At 41.8% G+C, this 16,781-nt stretch overlaps 1 pseudogene; it reads left to right on the forward strand.

The window, feature by feature from the left end:
* The first annotated feature begins 2,089 nt into the window (after positions 1–2,089).
* Positions 2,090–16,781, forward strand: part of LOC145713835 (trifunctional enzyme subunit beta, mitochondrial-like) — an 87,297-nt pseudogene continuing 72,605 nt past the window's right edge.

A 16,781-nucleotide genomic window follows, 5' to 3' on the forward strand; every position in this document is an offset into this window, starting at 1 on the left:
CCCATCACTTGAGCAAGCTCCACCACTTCTCACCCCTCCACAACCTCTGCGGACCGTGTGGACCTAGTGAAACACGGTCGATTCTCTTGTTGTTATGGTCTATAATGGAGCTGTCAACACTGAATTAGCGAATACCGAACCATGCCTGAGGGTTGAAATATCAAGTTAGGTTTCTGGGAGTCTTTGGTCACCACACTTTTATCAACTGATCACTATATAACCTAGTTTTAAGTGTATTTCTGTGTGTTTTAAGTGTGTTTAAGTGTGTTTTAAAGGCACTATATGTAATTTTTTTAATGTTTATTTGTTTTTGAGGGTGAGAGAGCACGCGAGTGGGGAAGGGGCAGAGAGAGAGAGAGAGAGAGAGAGAGAGAGAGAGAGAGAGAGAGACAAAGAATCCCAATCCTGACTTGGGCTCGAACTCAGGATCTGTGGGATCATGACCTCAGCCAAAGTAGGATGCTCAACTGACTTGAGCCACCCAGGCACCCCTGAAGACACCATATTTAACAGGTAATTTTGCTCATTCACATGGGACCCAATGTTAATAACTCATGTCTACAAGAGGCATAGGTAATTCATGTATTTTCTCCATAAAACATGTCACAGGCTTTTTGCACTTACACACACCAGACAGCAAATCAGCACTTGCTTGCGGGTCATTTTCAACAGTGATATCACAAACAAAGGGCACAGAAATGTGGAAAATGTGGCACTCAGCAGTCTCCAGAGAGGACACTTGTTGATAGCCTGAGAGCTGAAACGACACAGAGTGTCACCTTGGTCAACCCCAACTGGAAAACTGCTTGAATTTTTCGCCGCTGTGTGCAAATCCATGAATGACCCCCAATGGACTGGAGTATGGATTTTCAGGTTACAAACAGATTGCAAGCAGATGAATTCGCAAATACGGAATCCGTGAATAATGAGGAGGGACTGCAGCCTCCTGACACGTCTCCCTGTTTCCACTCTGACCTAGACACCACATGGCAGTTGACATCATTTACCGGCCATATATATATATAGATAATTGTTAGAATCTCCTGCTGAACACCACAAGACAGCCTCTCACTGCAGTCAGAATAATACAGTTCTAGCACCTTCCAACGGCCTTCAAGGACCCACTCACGGCTTGCCCATTTCTCCAAAAGATATTCCTTTCACTGCTTTGCCCCTGCTCCTTATATTCTATGTGTTTCTCAAAGCGTTCCTCCAACAACGACTACGTTCTCTTCTCACTGGTTCCTTGTATGTTGGCAAAGCCAGCCAGCTGTCATGGCAGGGTCACAGCGTAAATGCCATTTTATCAAAGAATTCTCTAATACTGCCTCTAAGGTCCTAGTTCATCTCAGCTTCTCCACCTGGCCCTGTTCCGCACTGGTCTCTATCGGCAGTGGTTTATCCCTTTGCTCGCGTGATGGTTATCTACACCTACACAAATGTAAGATCCCTGATAACGCAACCTGCAACATCCCTGCAGTGTTTATGGTGCAACAGGGCAATGTTCCTGGCCTACAGTAGTTCTCAACACATGAGTTGTGTATGAATAACTTGCAAAGCACTCCTGTGTACTCTTTTATGGCACTAATTTATGTGTTTGTCCCTATTTTCTCTATAATAATGTAAGCAGAAATGACTCGAGTTCTGGTTTCACACAAGGATGTTTATACTAAATGTCCCGTCCCTGCTGTTGCAATGCAGGGTGAGCAGGATGTGAATAACAACAGTGCTAACGTTTGAATAGCCTTTGTACATTATTAGCTAAAAATACCTTTATTAAGTGGCCCCAGGTCTGGCACATGTGTGTTTCCCTTTTGCTTTGCTCCCCAACAAGACTCCGACACTTACCAGCTGAAATCCACGGCAACCATTTATTTTGTTATTTTTCACAAATCTGCGATTTGAGCTGGTCTCAGGGGGTGTAGCTTGTCTCTGTTCCACGGGGTGACAGCTGGCTTGCTGGAAGCCTAGCTGGAGGCTGTCATCTGAAATGTGACTCTCTCCTGTCTGGGGATGGTCATCTGGGACCTCAGCTGGGCTGCTGGCAGGCGTGTTACCTGTCTGTGTGGCCCCCTGGCTTCCCCGAAGCATGGTGGCTGGGTCCCAAGGTGACAATGCCACCAGCCCGAGGCAGGAGCTGAATTACCTTTGGGTATGGAGGCGTGGGAGATACAGGACATCACTTCTGCCGTAGTGACATCACAGACCCACACTGACTGCAGAAGAGGGAGCACTAACCCTACCTATTAAGGGAAGATCTGCGTCGATGTAGAACAAGGCCACTCTTTGCATCAGGATAAAGTGGCATTACACACGTACGTCTACGTCCTCCTTTGTTTCTCCACAGTGCTGTGCTTTGTGCCTGTGGGTGCTGGTCACAGAGGCAGCAGAGGCTGAGACAATAACAGAATCTGGCCTCCCTCGGAGCAGGGCGTGTTTTAGAGCAGAGTAAGGGTAAAATGCAGTGCATTGCAGACTTTAATCGGAAGGGCAACAGAACCCAGTAAGTAATAAACGTGCCCCAAGTCTGTGTTCTAGAAGAATATACAAAACACTGGTTATTGTAAGCAGTTACTCCTGACCGCTCTGATCCTCAAATCTGTGCTCCCAGGCCAGAATTTTACCAGTTCCGGGAATGCCCTTTGCTCTTTTGCCGTTGACACCCCAAGGGGAGGAGAACAGAAAAGAGAATGTCTTTTCTTGTGCCCCTTTTCATAAAAGACATCGTCTATTTATTTTTAGCAGACAGTTTTCTGTGGAGTTCATCATGCTCGCCCTTTGACGTTTCTCTCCTCCTTCTGTATTGCAAACAGCTTCAGGCAGCCTTTCAATGAACATCACTGAGCTACTCTGTGTCAGGAACTGTATCAGGATTTGGAGATACTGAGATATTTGTCACAATCTCTGCCTCAGGTAGTTCCTGGTGCGGAAGTGGAGAAAGACAACTGACTCCAATCCTTATGGTTGTCTCGAAAGGAAGGTACAATTTTGTAAAACTCACAGGGAGTTGAAGTACCTACATGAGCTCCTTCACAGGGTCTGAGCAGCTGCTATGAAATGTCAAAGGCTTCTTCAAAATTAACATAACCCCAGCCAATGGTGACATTTCCAGAAAGTTTCCAGAACATTCCCTCCTGAAGTGGGATCATTACAGTTATATGTGGATAGAAAAACAGCATTTGTACCATGCGTATAAGTGCTAATATAGAGTAATCAAATTCAACAACTGCACATTGACATACGTCCATATATAAATAAAAATGAATAACCTCAAAGAATTGTTAGAACGGATCAATATCTATTTCCATAATATTTTCTTCTTGGGCAAGACTATGTTACATCTGCAGGCAAGCATTTCCATGATGATTCAGGTGGATGGATATTTGGCTAAATGGGTGGTAGCATTTTTGTTGTTATGCTTTGATAAACCATCACCAAACTTCTAAATGAGCAACCATCTTACGCGCTAATTGAATATTTTAACTTTTTTCCTCTGTAGAGCTGATGTGTCATTCTATTTTCCATTTTCTGCCTTGCTTTTCATGCATTTAAAGTGCTAGAGCAGCTGTTTATTTGGAAAGGTTCCATTATGGCCATAATAATCTCCAACTAATTGCACATCAAATATTTATTTCTTGCACATTAAATTAATGAAGCAGTTTCAACAAGAGAAAAATTGGATCAGGTTGGCAAACAGTGCCTATAAATTCACGAAAGATTCCCAGCTCTTTTTGGCAGGATTTCTTTAATACAGATTAACAATTTTTAAATGGAAAAATTTTCCATTATCTAGTTGTGACTTTTTAAATAGGCAAGCTTTCTTTATGAAAGTGCTTTTTTACAACTTTTCTTGATATATTACAGCTTTCAGAAATGAAAAAAAAAGTTTCCTTTTATTGATTCTCAAATAAATTATTTGGTATCTTCTTAGCCTTGAATGTAACATTTTCCCCCTAATTCTGCTTTCGATACTTTTGATATTATAAATATTTTCAGTGGGTGAATTTGTTTATTTATCTATCTATCTATTTATTTATTTTTAGCTTTATTGACTTAAAGCTGACATATCGAAAATGGCACTTTTTAACTGTGTGCCATCTGATGTCACTGGACATATGCACACATCTATGGATACAACAGGGAAGTGCACATCTCCAACGCTTCCTGAAGTATCTGTGTATCCCTCTGTTGGCTTGTGTGTGTGTGTGTGTGTGTGTTGGTTTTGTGTAAGAATATCTTGCCTGATAGTTACGGTCTTATCAAAATTTCAAGTTCCCTTATATTGTTAACTCTAGGCGCTATGTTGCACAGCCAGTCTCTGGAACTAAATCATCTTGCATACCTGAAATTTTATACTCATTGAACCACAAACTCTCCATTTCGCCCTCCACCCAGGTCCTGGCAACCACCATTTTATTCTCTGATTCTATGAGTCTGATCATTTAGGTGGAATCATGCCGTATTCTGCATGACTTAAGTAGAATCATGCAGTATTCTGCATGACTTAAGTAGGATCATGCAGTATTCTGTACTGGCTTCCTTCTTCTGTAACTGGCTTCTTTCTCCTGCACATTGTCCCAAAGAAAACCCACAAATGGCCACACAGGTATGGGAAAAGATACTCAACACCGCTAACTTTCATGGAAACACAGATCAAAACTACAATGAGTTTTGATCACCTCACACCTGTTAAGTTGAAAGTAACTAAAAAAAACCCCAAAAAACAAAAAAACACAAAAGTTAACTGGTGGTGAGGATGAGGAGAGATTGGACCCTCAAAATGGCAGCAAAATGGCAGAGCACTATGGAAAACAGTTTGGGGGTTCCTCAAACAATTAAAAATAGAACCACCATAGTATCCAGCTATCCCACTTGTGGGTACATAACTAAAAGAATTGAAATCATGATCTTGAAGAGATATCTGCACCCATGTTCATTGTAGCGCTATTCACAGTGGCCAAGACATGGAAACAACCCAAGTGTCTATCAACAGATAAATGGATAAAGAAAATATATATACATATAAGAGAATATTATTCAGCCTCAAAAGGAAGGAAACAGACAGACCTGGATAACATCATGCTACGTCAATTGGTGAACTTAAATCTTTGCTGATTAAAAGTAGCAAATAGCTAACAATTTATTCTGAAAATCAATTTTTACTTTGAACTGACATCTTTTTTTTTTTCTTTCTGAGAGACAGCAGGAGAGGGGCAGAGAGAGAGAGAGAGAGAGAGAGAGAGAGAGAGAGAGAGAGAATCCCAAGCAGGCTCCATGCTGTCAGCTCTCAGCCCGATGTGGGGCTTCATCTCATGAATGACGCAATCATGACCTGAGCCAAAATCGAGAGTTAGATGCTCAACTGACTTAGCCACCCCAGTGCCCCTCTTATTTCTTGGAATACATTCTCTGCAAAATTTCTGATACTATTTCCTTTTTGACCCATCCCTGGTATATAGAAAAATGACAAATTATTCCAAGAAAGAGTTTCAGGAAAGAATTGCTCCAAACAGTTGGTTTGCAGTTACCAAGGATAATGCCGACTGATTTCTTATCAGAATAAATTATCTCACAATTTGACAATAGCACAATATTGCAGAGTTGCTAGCAGACATTATTGTGTCCAGTGCTCAGCAGAGAACACAGCTGCAAGTGAAGTGTCCTGGATAAAGGCTCTTCTAACCGGTTACTGACTGTTAAGTTGTATGAGTCATTAGTTGTCCCTTTTTGCATAACTTTTTGGTGGGGTTCTTGGCTTTGGTTACTTATGAATGAAATGTGGTTTGCATTGTTTGCAGTAAGATTCTTTTAAGGCTAGTTGGGAAGTTCTCACCAGCCTGTTTCGCTAAGTCCCCAACCAGACCACATACATATGTATAGACATGGCTCATGTGATTATGGAGGCTGACAAGTACCACGATCTGCCATCTGCAAGGTGGAGACACAGGAAAGCTTGTGTTTAGTTCCAGCCCAAGTCTGAAGACCAGAGAACTGAAGAGCTGGTGTTACTAAGTGCCAGCCCAAGGACAGAAGACAGATGGTCAACCCATGCAGTTGGGCAGAAGGAGTGAATTCTCCTTTCCTCCAGCTTTTTGTTCTGTTCCTGCCCTCAACAGATTGGGTGATGCCCACTCACATTGGGGAGGGCCATCTGCTATAATGAGTCAACCAATTCGAATGCTAATCTCATCCGGAAACACCCTACAGACACACCCAGAGATAATATATAACCAAGTATCTGATCATCCTGTGGCCTAATCAAGTTGACAGATAAAATTAACCATCACACATCCTTAGGACTTACATCATATGCTCTCTAGTGGAAACCCATGCCTTCCCCCTAGATTTTCATTAGCATCTCTGGCTTCTTCTAGATGCTAAAAAGCCAGCTTCCAGCTCCCTCCTCACTCCCTAGTCATAATCCAGAAGGCCTCCAACATTGCCAGGTGTCTGCTGGGGGCACAGTCACCCTCCAAGTGAGCGTCGCTAACCTAGCTCAACCCCATTCCATGGGAACATCCCCTTTCGAGTCTTTCACCATTTCCCACCAATGAGTTCCCTGAAGCCAATTAAGTGTTTTTTAAGCAACTTTTAATTATCAAAATGAACAACACCCCAACAAGTGAAGATTATTCCTCACTGAACTAAAGACAGATATAAATTTCTTTCTGTTCCTCTCACACAAAATCCTGGTCTTTGTGGAGTATATCAGATACTATTACTACTGTCTAGATGAGAGGTGCCCAATTGTGTATGCACCTGAGAATCATCCAGTGACTTTTTAAAACTCCAAAGACCATGTGACACAAGCAGAAAATAAAATCAAATTCTCTGAGTGGCAGGCTGGCATCACTACATTTTGATGTTCCCACGGTATTTCCGATACAAAGACACATTTAGAAACCGCTGGTCTAGATTTTTTGTCAATTAGAGGAGTAATGTAATTAATTAGCCAGCATATTTTTTTTGTTGTCATCCTGAATATAGTACTTACAAACAGCCACGTCATCGTGGGGACATGACATCACGTGTATTTTGTCTCTATGTGTTTGGGCTATGATATAGAACTCATATGCTCATCACAAGACTGAAAACAGATGACAATATGAATTCCAAGATATAGTGAGTAGCTTCTAGAAGGTACACAAACAAGAGCAATTACTACATAACTACTTTTTCCCATTTAATCCTTTTCTAACATTACATTGAGTTCACCCTTTCAATTACAACCACATTTTCAATAATTGTCTAGTAAGCTGAATAATTCAATTAGTGGCTCATTATCAGGAACAATTTTATATTCACTATCTTAACCTCTATCCTGGTCCACGAGAACATATTTTCATGTACTTGTTTTTTGTTTTTTGTTTTTTTTTTTTCCAGAAAAGCTACTTATATGGGACATACCACGAACCACAGCATGCTTGAGATTATTTTTTTACATTGCCTTCCCAGTCAAGGAGAATCTTAGGTTGAATTCATGACTCACAAATACTGACCCCTTGACGGTCTGTAGATGTCACGTGACCATTTAGTATCTGGTGTTCCAGAGCAGATGGAGATCAGCCCAGGGTTGCTTCCTTTCTGTCTCACCTGCCTTGTTTGTGGCGTATTTACAGATGTTTTGTATTTAAATCATAATGACACAGCTTGTCTTGGTTTGCTTCTGTTTTGATTAACTTTGCCAGAAACCTTAGTGAACCCATTCAAGCTGGAATCATGTTGTTCTCTCACTCTGGTGAACTCTTCTTTCGTCACAAACCCTAACTATCATTTCTGCTCCATGTGGTTTCAAACCACCTTCAAGAACACTAATTATAAGTTGATTCTCTTCTTTGTCATTTATAATCTTAATCTGTTTCCGTGTAAGTCTATTTTCCCTATTTTTACACAGTCTGGGAAAGTGCCCACATATGCCAGAAAATCGATTTTTTTTAAATGTCTGTTCTGTTCTTTCATAACTTCAATGCAAATTTAAACGTGGTCATTGAGTTTGGGGTTTCTGGGTGTTTTTCGTTTGTTTGGTCATCTGTACATTCATCTTGTCCTTATACGCTATGAATGCCTTTGTATTTTTGCAGTCCGGAAGAATAAAGTCAGTTCAAACATTCTAATTACAAAATAATCTCAGTTCCTTGGAATGATGGCTGTGAATCAGGAAGATCTAAAAACTTTTCCAAATGACTCTTCAGAAAGAAATTCTGTCGTAAATGTTTCCCCTTTTCAAAGTTAAGGTACAGGTAAGTCTAGAGATTTCTGTATCTCATATGTCTTTCTCTGAAAAGCAATTCCTTGCTGTGAACCATTTACACTTCTATAGATAACACACACAGAATTAGAAAAACATTTTGGAGGACTATATTTGTCTCAGCCTTGAAATAGGTTTGATTCTCAGACCAGATTAGCCCATGCTGTGAGAGACAGAAGGCAGAGGGTTGAGTTCGAGCAGGATCTTACCCACCCAAAGCCTGTGGAAGGCTCCATACCTCTCAGGACTTATATCCTCCTTCTGAAAGCTAAGTGTTCACTCAATAATTGCCCCTGGATTATCACACCCAATGCAACCCTTCATCCAAGCAGCTTGCAAGGCTCACACTAGGGAATGATAAGGTATAAGGCTTACCTGAAGAATGATGGTGGCTGATGGAGGCTAGTGGGCGGAATAAGATTTTGCCCATCACTGTAAGAGATGGCAGTGTGATTACCTAAGTGGAGGTAAGGACCACCCAAGTCGTGTCCTAACGCTTTCACAGGGCGATGTGAAGGGAACAAGCATTCAGAGCCCTGGTTTGGAAAGACACACCCGACTGTGACCATCGAAGCAGTATTCCTGATGAAATACAAATTAACCAGTCTGTATGTACCTCTGTATGTCCATCTGCAGATGGGGGGACATGAATGGCTAAGGAATGTGGTTGTCCTACAGATGGAAAGAATTAACGCAGGTTGAGCATTTGACACTGAGCCCAGCAGTCAGAAGGGACTATAAGTGTTAAATAAAACCATTTCAACTGCACAGATTCAGAAATTTCTCTAAAGAGATGCATATAACTTTATAAATCAAGCACACAGGAGAACCATACACTGTTCTGAGGTCTTGAGATAGGGGACACGAACAAAGAATGGAATTTTCTTGGAGAGGAAAGAAATAGCCAGATTTAGAGAGAAGCATCTAAAGGCTGGACAGTATTACTTCCAGAAAATACAGCCTCCTCCATAGTCACTATCTTTCACTCTGGGCTCAAACACTCTGAGAAAGGCTTGACTTTTGCTTTAATCACTGATGACAAAATAGGAGAGCGAAATCTTTTTTTTTTTCTTTTTTTTTGGTGCAAGAAAGGTGATTTTTCTGTTGTTTATTTTTAAAAAATGTTTATTCCTTTTTGAGAGAGAGAGAGAAAGAGAGTAGGGGAGGGGCAGAGAGAGAAAGGGAGACACAAAACTCAAAGCAGGCTCCAGGCTCTGAGCTGTCAGCACAGAGCCCAATGTGGGGCTCGAACCCATGGACTCGACCCGAGCCATGACCTGAGCCAAAGTCGGATGCTTAACCAACTGAGCCACCCAGGCACCCCAAAGGTGATTTTTATTAAAACACAGGGACAGAACGGATGGGCAGAAAGAGCTGCCAAGGGAGTGAATTCTCTGTTGAGTAAAGAGAGTCCACATTCCACAGCCCTCAACAGACCTCACAGGGTGGTTTAAATTCGGAAACCATAAGGTTTCGCGAGAACAGTAAGGCAGAGCGCCTGTTTCCCACGTCCACTAGGAAAGACACTTTCCTCTTGCTCTAAGCAAATTAGCAGGCTGACGCTTGTCACACTTAAGGTAGGGTGCTGGGGTGCAGACGGTAATAATGAAGCCATCATGATTTCACCTGCTCACCAGATGGGTAAGAACAAGATCACCTCGTGAGGGTGGGTTAGAAACCTGTCGGTGAAAATTGGCCCTTTCCTTTCAAGTTACCCTGCAGAACTATACAGAGTCGGGCCTCATGTTTTCTGTTTTTTCTGTTTGTCTGTTTTTCATGTTTTTTTCTCCCTCCAGCGGTACAATTCCCTTGCGGGGGGATCATCCTTGGAAGGAAAGCTTTTGGGATGAAGAGAAACCATTGATGATATACCTGTGGAAAATTCATGAATTTGAGGATTTGGCCTTGGTTGGAGTGGGAGAGTTTTAGAATACTGTCAAGATAAAATTAATTTCCACTTGGTTTAAAAACAGTTATGTCTGCAAGCTCCTGTGTGCAGTCAGATATAGATCCCAAGGCCATTGCTGTATTTGCTGCTACCCAGTTCTGATTCTAGAACATCTTGGGGCTGGGTGGCTTTGACTTACATAGTACCAGTCAGGGAAGGCTTGGTCAAGATGGCCATGTCCCCATGGGGATCTGAAGAGAAAAGGCACTGCTTTTTTTTTAGAGCGGCTTTCATTAATTTTATTTATTTACTTTTAAATTTACATCCAAGTTAGTTAGCAGCTAGTGCAATAATGATTGCAGTAGAATCCAGGGATTCATCCCCTATGTACAACACCTAGTGCTCATCCCAACAAGCATCGTCCTTAATGCCCATCACCCATTGACCCCACCGCCCCACCCACAACCCCTCCAGCAACCATCAGTTTGTTCTCTGTATTTAAGAGTCTCTTATATTCTGTCCCCCTCCCTGTTTGTATATTATTTTTGCTTCCCTTCCCTTATGTTCATCTGTTTTGCCTCTTAAACTCCTCATATGAGTGAAGTCATATGGTATTTGTCTTTCTCTAATTTCGCTTAGCATACGACCCTCCAGTTCCATCCACATCGTTGCAAATGTCAAGATTTCATTCTTTTTGGTTGCCGAGTAATACTCCATTGTGTGTGTGTGTGTGTGTGTGTGTGTGTATACATATATATGTGTGTGTGTATGTGTATATATATATATATATATACCACATCTTCTTTATCCATTCACCCACTAATGGCCATTTGGGCTCTTTCCATACTTTGGCTATTGTCGATAGCACTGCTATAAACATTAGGGTGCATGTACCCCAAGAAAAGGCACTTGTGATTCTATCACCCTTCCCCAAGGCCTGACATTCTGCTTAGCTGTTTATGTATGTCCACTGGTGAATCCTCACGGCTACCCTGTAAGGTAGGCATTGACACATCACTTTTATAAAAGAAGAAACTGAGCCCCAGAGGTCGAGTCGATTGCCAAGGTTAGAAGAGGGACCAAAAATAAAACCCGTTCTGTCTGATGTGGAAACTTAGACTCTTGTATTTAGACATCTAGCTGGCCACAGCAGGTGGGAAACGAAAAAAGAGGGAGGGCCGGAGCACGGAGTCCCATTCTGGCTTTTGCTCTGCTGGGTGTGTGATGTGCTGTCCTGGAGGTCTGCCTTTGGCTATGGTAACATATGCTGCTGGGCTAGAAGGGGTAGGAATAAACTTCTTAGCTCCTCTCAAGACCATGAGCTGGTGAATGTGCATCTTTTCTTTTTTCTCTTAGAAATGAGCATTGCCATGGATTGCAAAGCAGGATGGAGACGTTGCAGAATCATTCTTGAGGTGCTTACAAAGAAGCAACAGAATGGTTAAAGTTTTTGATCCCTTATAATGAATTCCATTGACTGTATATGGAGCAACAAAGGAAGTGACTGAAAGGCAATAACATTTATGCGAAGGACTAACAGATAATTGGATTAGTGACTCTACGTGTCAGTCTTCAAAGGTATACCACTCTTGGTTAAGCCGAAATTCATTGGCATTTCTTCAATTCCAAGTTCAAAATAAGTCTGGACTGACGGGCGCTCTTTGGGGATTGCAGGAGAATGGACATCCTAACTGCTGGGCTGATGGTTTTCAATATTAACTCCCACACCTGTGCCTTCGGTTATACGCGTGCCTTTCTCTCTTGCACATGGTGCAGCTTCCCTGGCACTGAATCAATCAAGCGTTCTCCCCCCAAAAGACATTTTGACAGAGTAATATTTTATGCTATTGCTTTGTCCAAGTGATAAAAAAAGAAACAACAACGGATAGGTTAATTTGCATCTCTGAAAGCAGCATTCATGCACAATAACATTATTTTGCTCATTCTCCCTCTTGAGTGTCACGAATGACATGTTTGTGTATTATCCGGCTAGACAAACAGCTGGAAAAAACCCTCAACATGCAAGATAGGTGTGGATTTCTCTAAGAAACACCCTCGTGTGTGTGTGCATGTGCGTGCATGTGTGTGTTTTAAAGAATTTCATCCTTGCGTTCTCTTGTGACTACACGTATTCAATTAATACATTCCTATGCTTGTAAAGAGGATGTGCTGGAAATAACGAAAGAGCAATCCCTGTTTCTGAGCCTCACGATTGGAGAACTGAACCTACTTCATCCTTTTTCCTTCTTTCTCAACAGCCTTTCTGTGGTCAAAGCGTATTGTTGATCAACTCAACGTGTGATGTATTTTCTATGAAAAAAATAACAGAGTTTATTTAAAAATGTGATACCTCAGTAACAGACCACTTGGTTACATTTTCAAGAAAAGGTTGCAATACTCAGTTCACGAGCACCTGCTGAAGGAAAAATAAGAGACTAAGATGCATCTGGGAAAGAGCCCCTACAGAAAATGTGCAGTGACCTGAACAGCAGCCCCTTATCTGTGTGTGGACATTCCGGGAACAGATACGTCGCATGCTGCGGCTGAGATACAGAACTGGTCCTGTCACTTGGAAGAGGAAACTGCTCCCAGACATAGCAGAATGGACTAGAAAACAAACAATCGCTTTCCTTCCCAGTAAGGGAAGATTTTATTATTGTAGGAAATCCCACTTTCATTCTGGTTGTGTAAGTAATTACTTTTGGAGGGGAAAACACTTTTGAACATTTGATGCCTTTTAACTTTTTCCTAGAACATTTTTGTTCTATTTTGTTATGTTTCCTAGAACATTTTGTTTAATTATTGAAAGTCTTCCTCAATAAAGGTAAAATAAATAGCTGTGCGGACAAATGTAGTAAAATATTAACGGAGAGGGTGAAGTTCCAAAAGAAGTGAAACAGAAACATTCAACACGAATATTTTTGTTTTAGGAAGGGATGGGCCATTTCACAGACTCGTGGCAGGACCTTCCATTATTTTTTATGTTTTATCTCTCAGTCTTACATGTTAGAAGCAAAGAACAGACCTCAAAGTGTGAGACTAAAATTTCATCTAAAATGGAGGTGCTATGGACTGAATTGGGGGACCCAAAAATTCAGATTAACCTCTTGACCCCCAGTGTGATCTGAGTTGGAGATGGGCCCATGGTATCTGAGTAAGTTTAGATGAGGTCATAAGGATGGACCTTTGTGAAGAAGCAAGAGACACCAGAGATGTTTCTTTCCACCACAACGCAAAGTTTGCGTCCCCCTCCCACCCTGCAAATTCAGCTGGGGCACGTGGCTGGCTCAGTTGGTAGAGCATGTGACTCTTGATCTCAGTGTTGGGAGTTGCAGCCCCATGTTGGGCATGGAGCCTACTTTCAAAAAATAAAAAATAAAACCTTAAAATCCTAACTCCCAATGTGATGGTATGTGAGGTGGTCCTCTGGAAAGTGATTAGGTCATGGGGGGTCCACGCCTATGAAACAGACACCAGGGAACACCCTCTTTCCTCCCGCCATGTGAGGGCACAGCAAGAAAATGGCCATCTATAAACCAGGAAGTGGTCGTCACCAGATGCCGAATTTGCCAGCACCTTGATCTCACACTTCCTGGATTCTAGAACCATGAAGACGATATTCCTACCAGTTTATAAGTCATCCAGTCAATAGTGCTTTGCCATAGCAACATGGATAGACTCAGATCCCATAGGGCTGGCATCCTGATCTCAGACTTCAGTCTCCAGAACTGTGAGAAAATACATTTCTATTCTTGAAGTCTGCGGAATTTGGTTATGGCAGCCTGAGCCCACCAAGACAGGAAGCCGCAAGAGACACGATCCCTCTACCTAACAGGCCAGGTAAGTACATCAGAGGGAGCCAAATGAGGTTGGCCTTGCAGATCTGCTATGAACACGTGCATGTAGCACGTTGTGCACATGACAACATGTAAATCTCACGGAAATATTTTGGATACTGGCTATTTGGTTGAATATATAACCAGAATCACATTTTTCATGTGGAATCATTCCTTGACCTCTTAACCTGGATACTTCAAACCGAGGATAACATATAAGTAAGGATACCATTTCCTAAGATGTGTTATCACCTTTGAGGCTTCTAGGACAAGACAGGCTATAGATAAATCAATGATTTAGACAGAAAATAGATGAATAGGTAGCCAGGAATATAGCACTGTTCATTATTAGCAAGTGATTCAATCCTACTAGAAAAATGAAAAGCTTTTGAAGGGCAAAGCTAAGTCTCTCCATTAATTACATACCAAATGAAGAACTCTATGAAGAAAATAAAGCCCCTGAAAATCTACAAGTATAAACCACAGCTACTTTTACATCACCAACGAGACTCATCTTTTCTATATGAGACAATATCACCTATTTAAAGCGGAAGCTATTTTTATGTTTGCTTCATCTCTGCAGGTACTATATTTAAGGCAGACGTGTGATAGAGGACATAACGCCTACTCCTGACGATTAATTTAGGGGATTCGCTTGAAAAACAGCCTCACCTACCTCTAAATTAAGAAATATTTACTCTCACTCTGCAGATGTCGAAGGAGAAAAGAAATGATGGGGCTCTTGCTTTCATGAGAAATGTCTCTTTATAGTGTTATAAATTGTGCCTTGCAAATTAAACTTCTACAAGCAAAGTTTCGCTATACTCTGGGAAAACAGACATTGTTAACACAATGCTTTTCTTTCCCAATTTTAGGGCTTCTGCATAAACTTTGCAAAAGTTAAAAATAGCTCAAGATGACTCAGTTAGCAACAACCCAAAAATAGAAAACAGGGTAAGTCAATCATCTGATTAGGAAAAATCTAACTATTAAAGTTGCTGCAAAGAACAAAAATCCATGTTTTTGCAGAAGCAAGCTATCTTTGTGTATTTATATCACCAAGTTGTTCAAAATATCATTTTTTAGAGTAGCATAAGTTTTAGGTAGATTTTTTTTTTTGATATTTCACTGGATGGATGAAAACGATTTCACAAACGTAACAGTTTCATTAAACTGCAAACATTTAATTAAAAATTGTTTAGAGGAGCCTGGGTAGGCTCAGTCGGTTAAGCATCCGACTTCAGCTCAGGTCATGATTTCACGGATTGGGAGTTCGAGCCCCACATGGCACTCTGCGCAATGATAGTGTGGAGCCTGCTTGGGATTCTTTCTCTCTCCCTCTCTCTGCCCCTTCTCTCTCTCTCAAGATAAGTAAGTAAATAAAACATTTAAAAAAGCTGTGCATTAAAAAGTGTCAGCACACACACAAATGCACAACATCAACAGATTTTAATTCAGGTCTATAAACTTAGGGATGCAAACATTAAAAAAAATCCAGTTTTCTACTACAGTGTGGGGCAGCATGGAGGTATGGTGGGGGTGAATGCAAGGGGTTTTAAGATAGAAATCTGTGTCTAAAACGGAAAATGGTAAGAGAATGTGCAATTTCACCTCTGCCCTCTGGCAGCTTCTATAAATCAGGACAGGCAAACAACTAAGTCTCTCAGGATAAAATGCACAACAGAAGTAACACAAACAAACAAAAAAGAAACAAAAGAAAAAGCTATATGGTTAGTGCTAAATCAGGAGTGATTCACTCCAACAAGGGTGGGGCGTGAAGGTGGTGGGGAGAGTGGCCTTGGAACCAAGCCTTGAAAAAGATTTTCAGATGGTAAGAAAATGCTTTGAAAGAACACTCAAAATTAAGTCAATTTTTATGCTATATGCATTTATTCTGATTTACATTTAAGCTACCCTCTTTTACACAAATCATTTCAGTGATCTTAATTTCTTAAATTTTAGCCTGATGGCAGCTTTAGAATGGGAGAGGGAGGGAATTGGGGAAAGGGGACTCAGGGGTTGGGGGGAGAATATGCACCTGAGGGAGAAAGCCCAGGAGAGGCAGCTCAGATCCAGAACAGAGAACAACACTAGACCCAGAGGGACGAGCCAGGAACAGGACTGGGGAAAAAGCAAAGGGGGCAGGGGAATGGGGACAAGCCAAACACAAGGACAGCTAGTTCCTTATTGTGTTTGGCACATGGCATGTCCTCCTTTCCTGTAAGCTGTCTGTTCCTAAACCCCGCCACCGCTCTTCTCCAGTGGGGGGCATTCAGTGGGATCAGCAGCACAGAGAGACTGGGGAGATCAGGAAGCCTCTGAGGTTACGGGACTCACTAGTACCCACTACAGCACGTCCGAGGCTGGACGAGGGGGACCTAAGGACGCGCATCCTGCCAACTACGATTCGGTAGAAGTGGAACCCCGACTCAAAACATCCTTTTGGAAAATCAGTATCAAAACCCCAAGCACACAATGCATTTTCCCATATAGGATATACTAAATAATAGATACCAAAGAGAGCTGTGACCACCATGCACAGACGTGATTGTTCCCAAAGCCTTTCTTTAACCAGATAGTTTCAACTGAGTATTATTTTTTTTTAAATTTTTTTAACGTTTTTTATTTATTTTTGAGAGAGGGAGAGACAGAGCATGAACAGGGGAGGGTCAGAGAGAGGGAGACACAGAATCTGAAACAGGCTCCAGGCTCTGAGCTGTCAGCACAGAGCCCGACACGGGGCTCGAATTCACGGACCGCGAGATCATGACCTGAGCCGAAGTCGGCCGCTCAACCGACTGAGCCACCC

The sequence above is a fragment of the Panthera onca genome, chromosome X (assembly GCF_046562875.1).
Source record: "Panthera onca isolate mPanOnc1 chromosome X, mPanOnc1 haplotype 2, whole genome shotgun sequence".
Taxonomy (NCBI): domain Eukaryota; kingdom Metazoa; phylum Chordata; class Mammalia; order Carnivora; family Felidae; genus Panthera; species Panthera onca.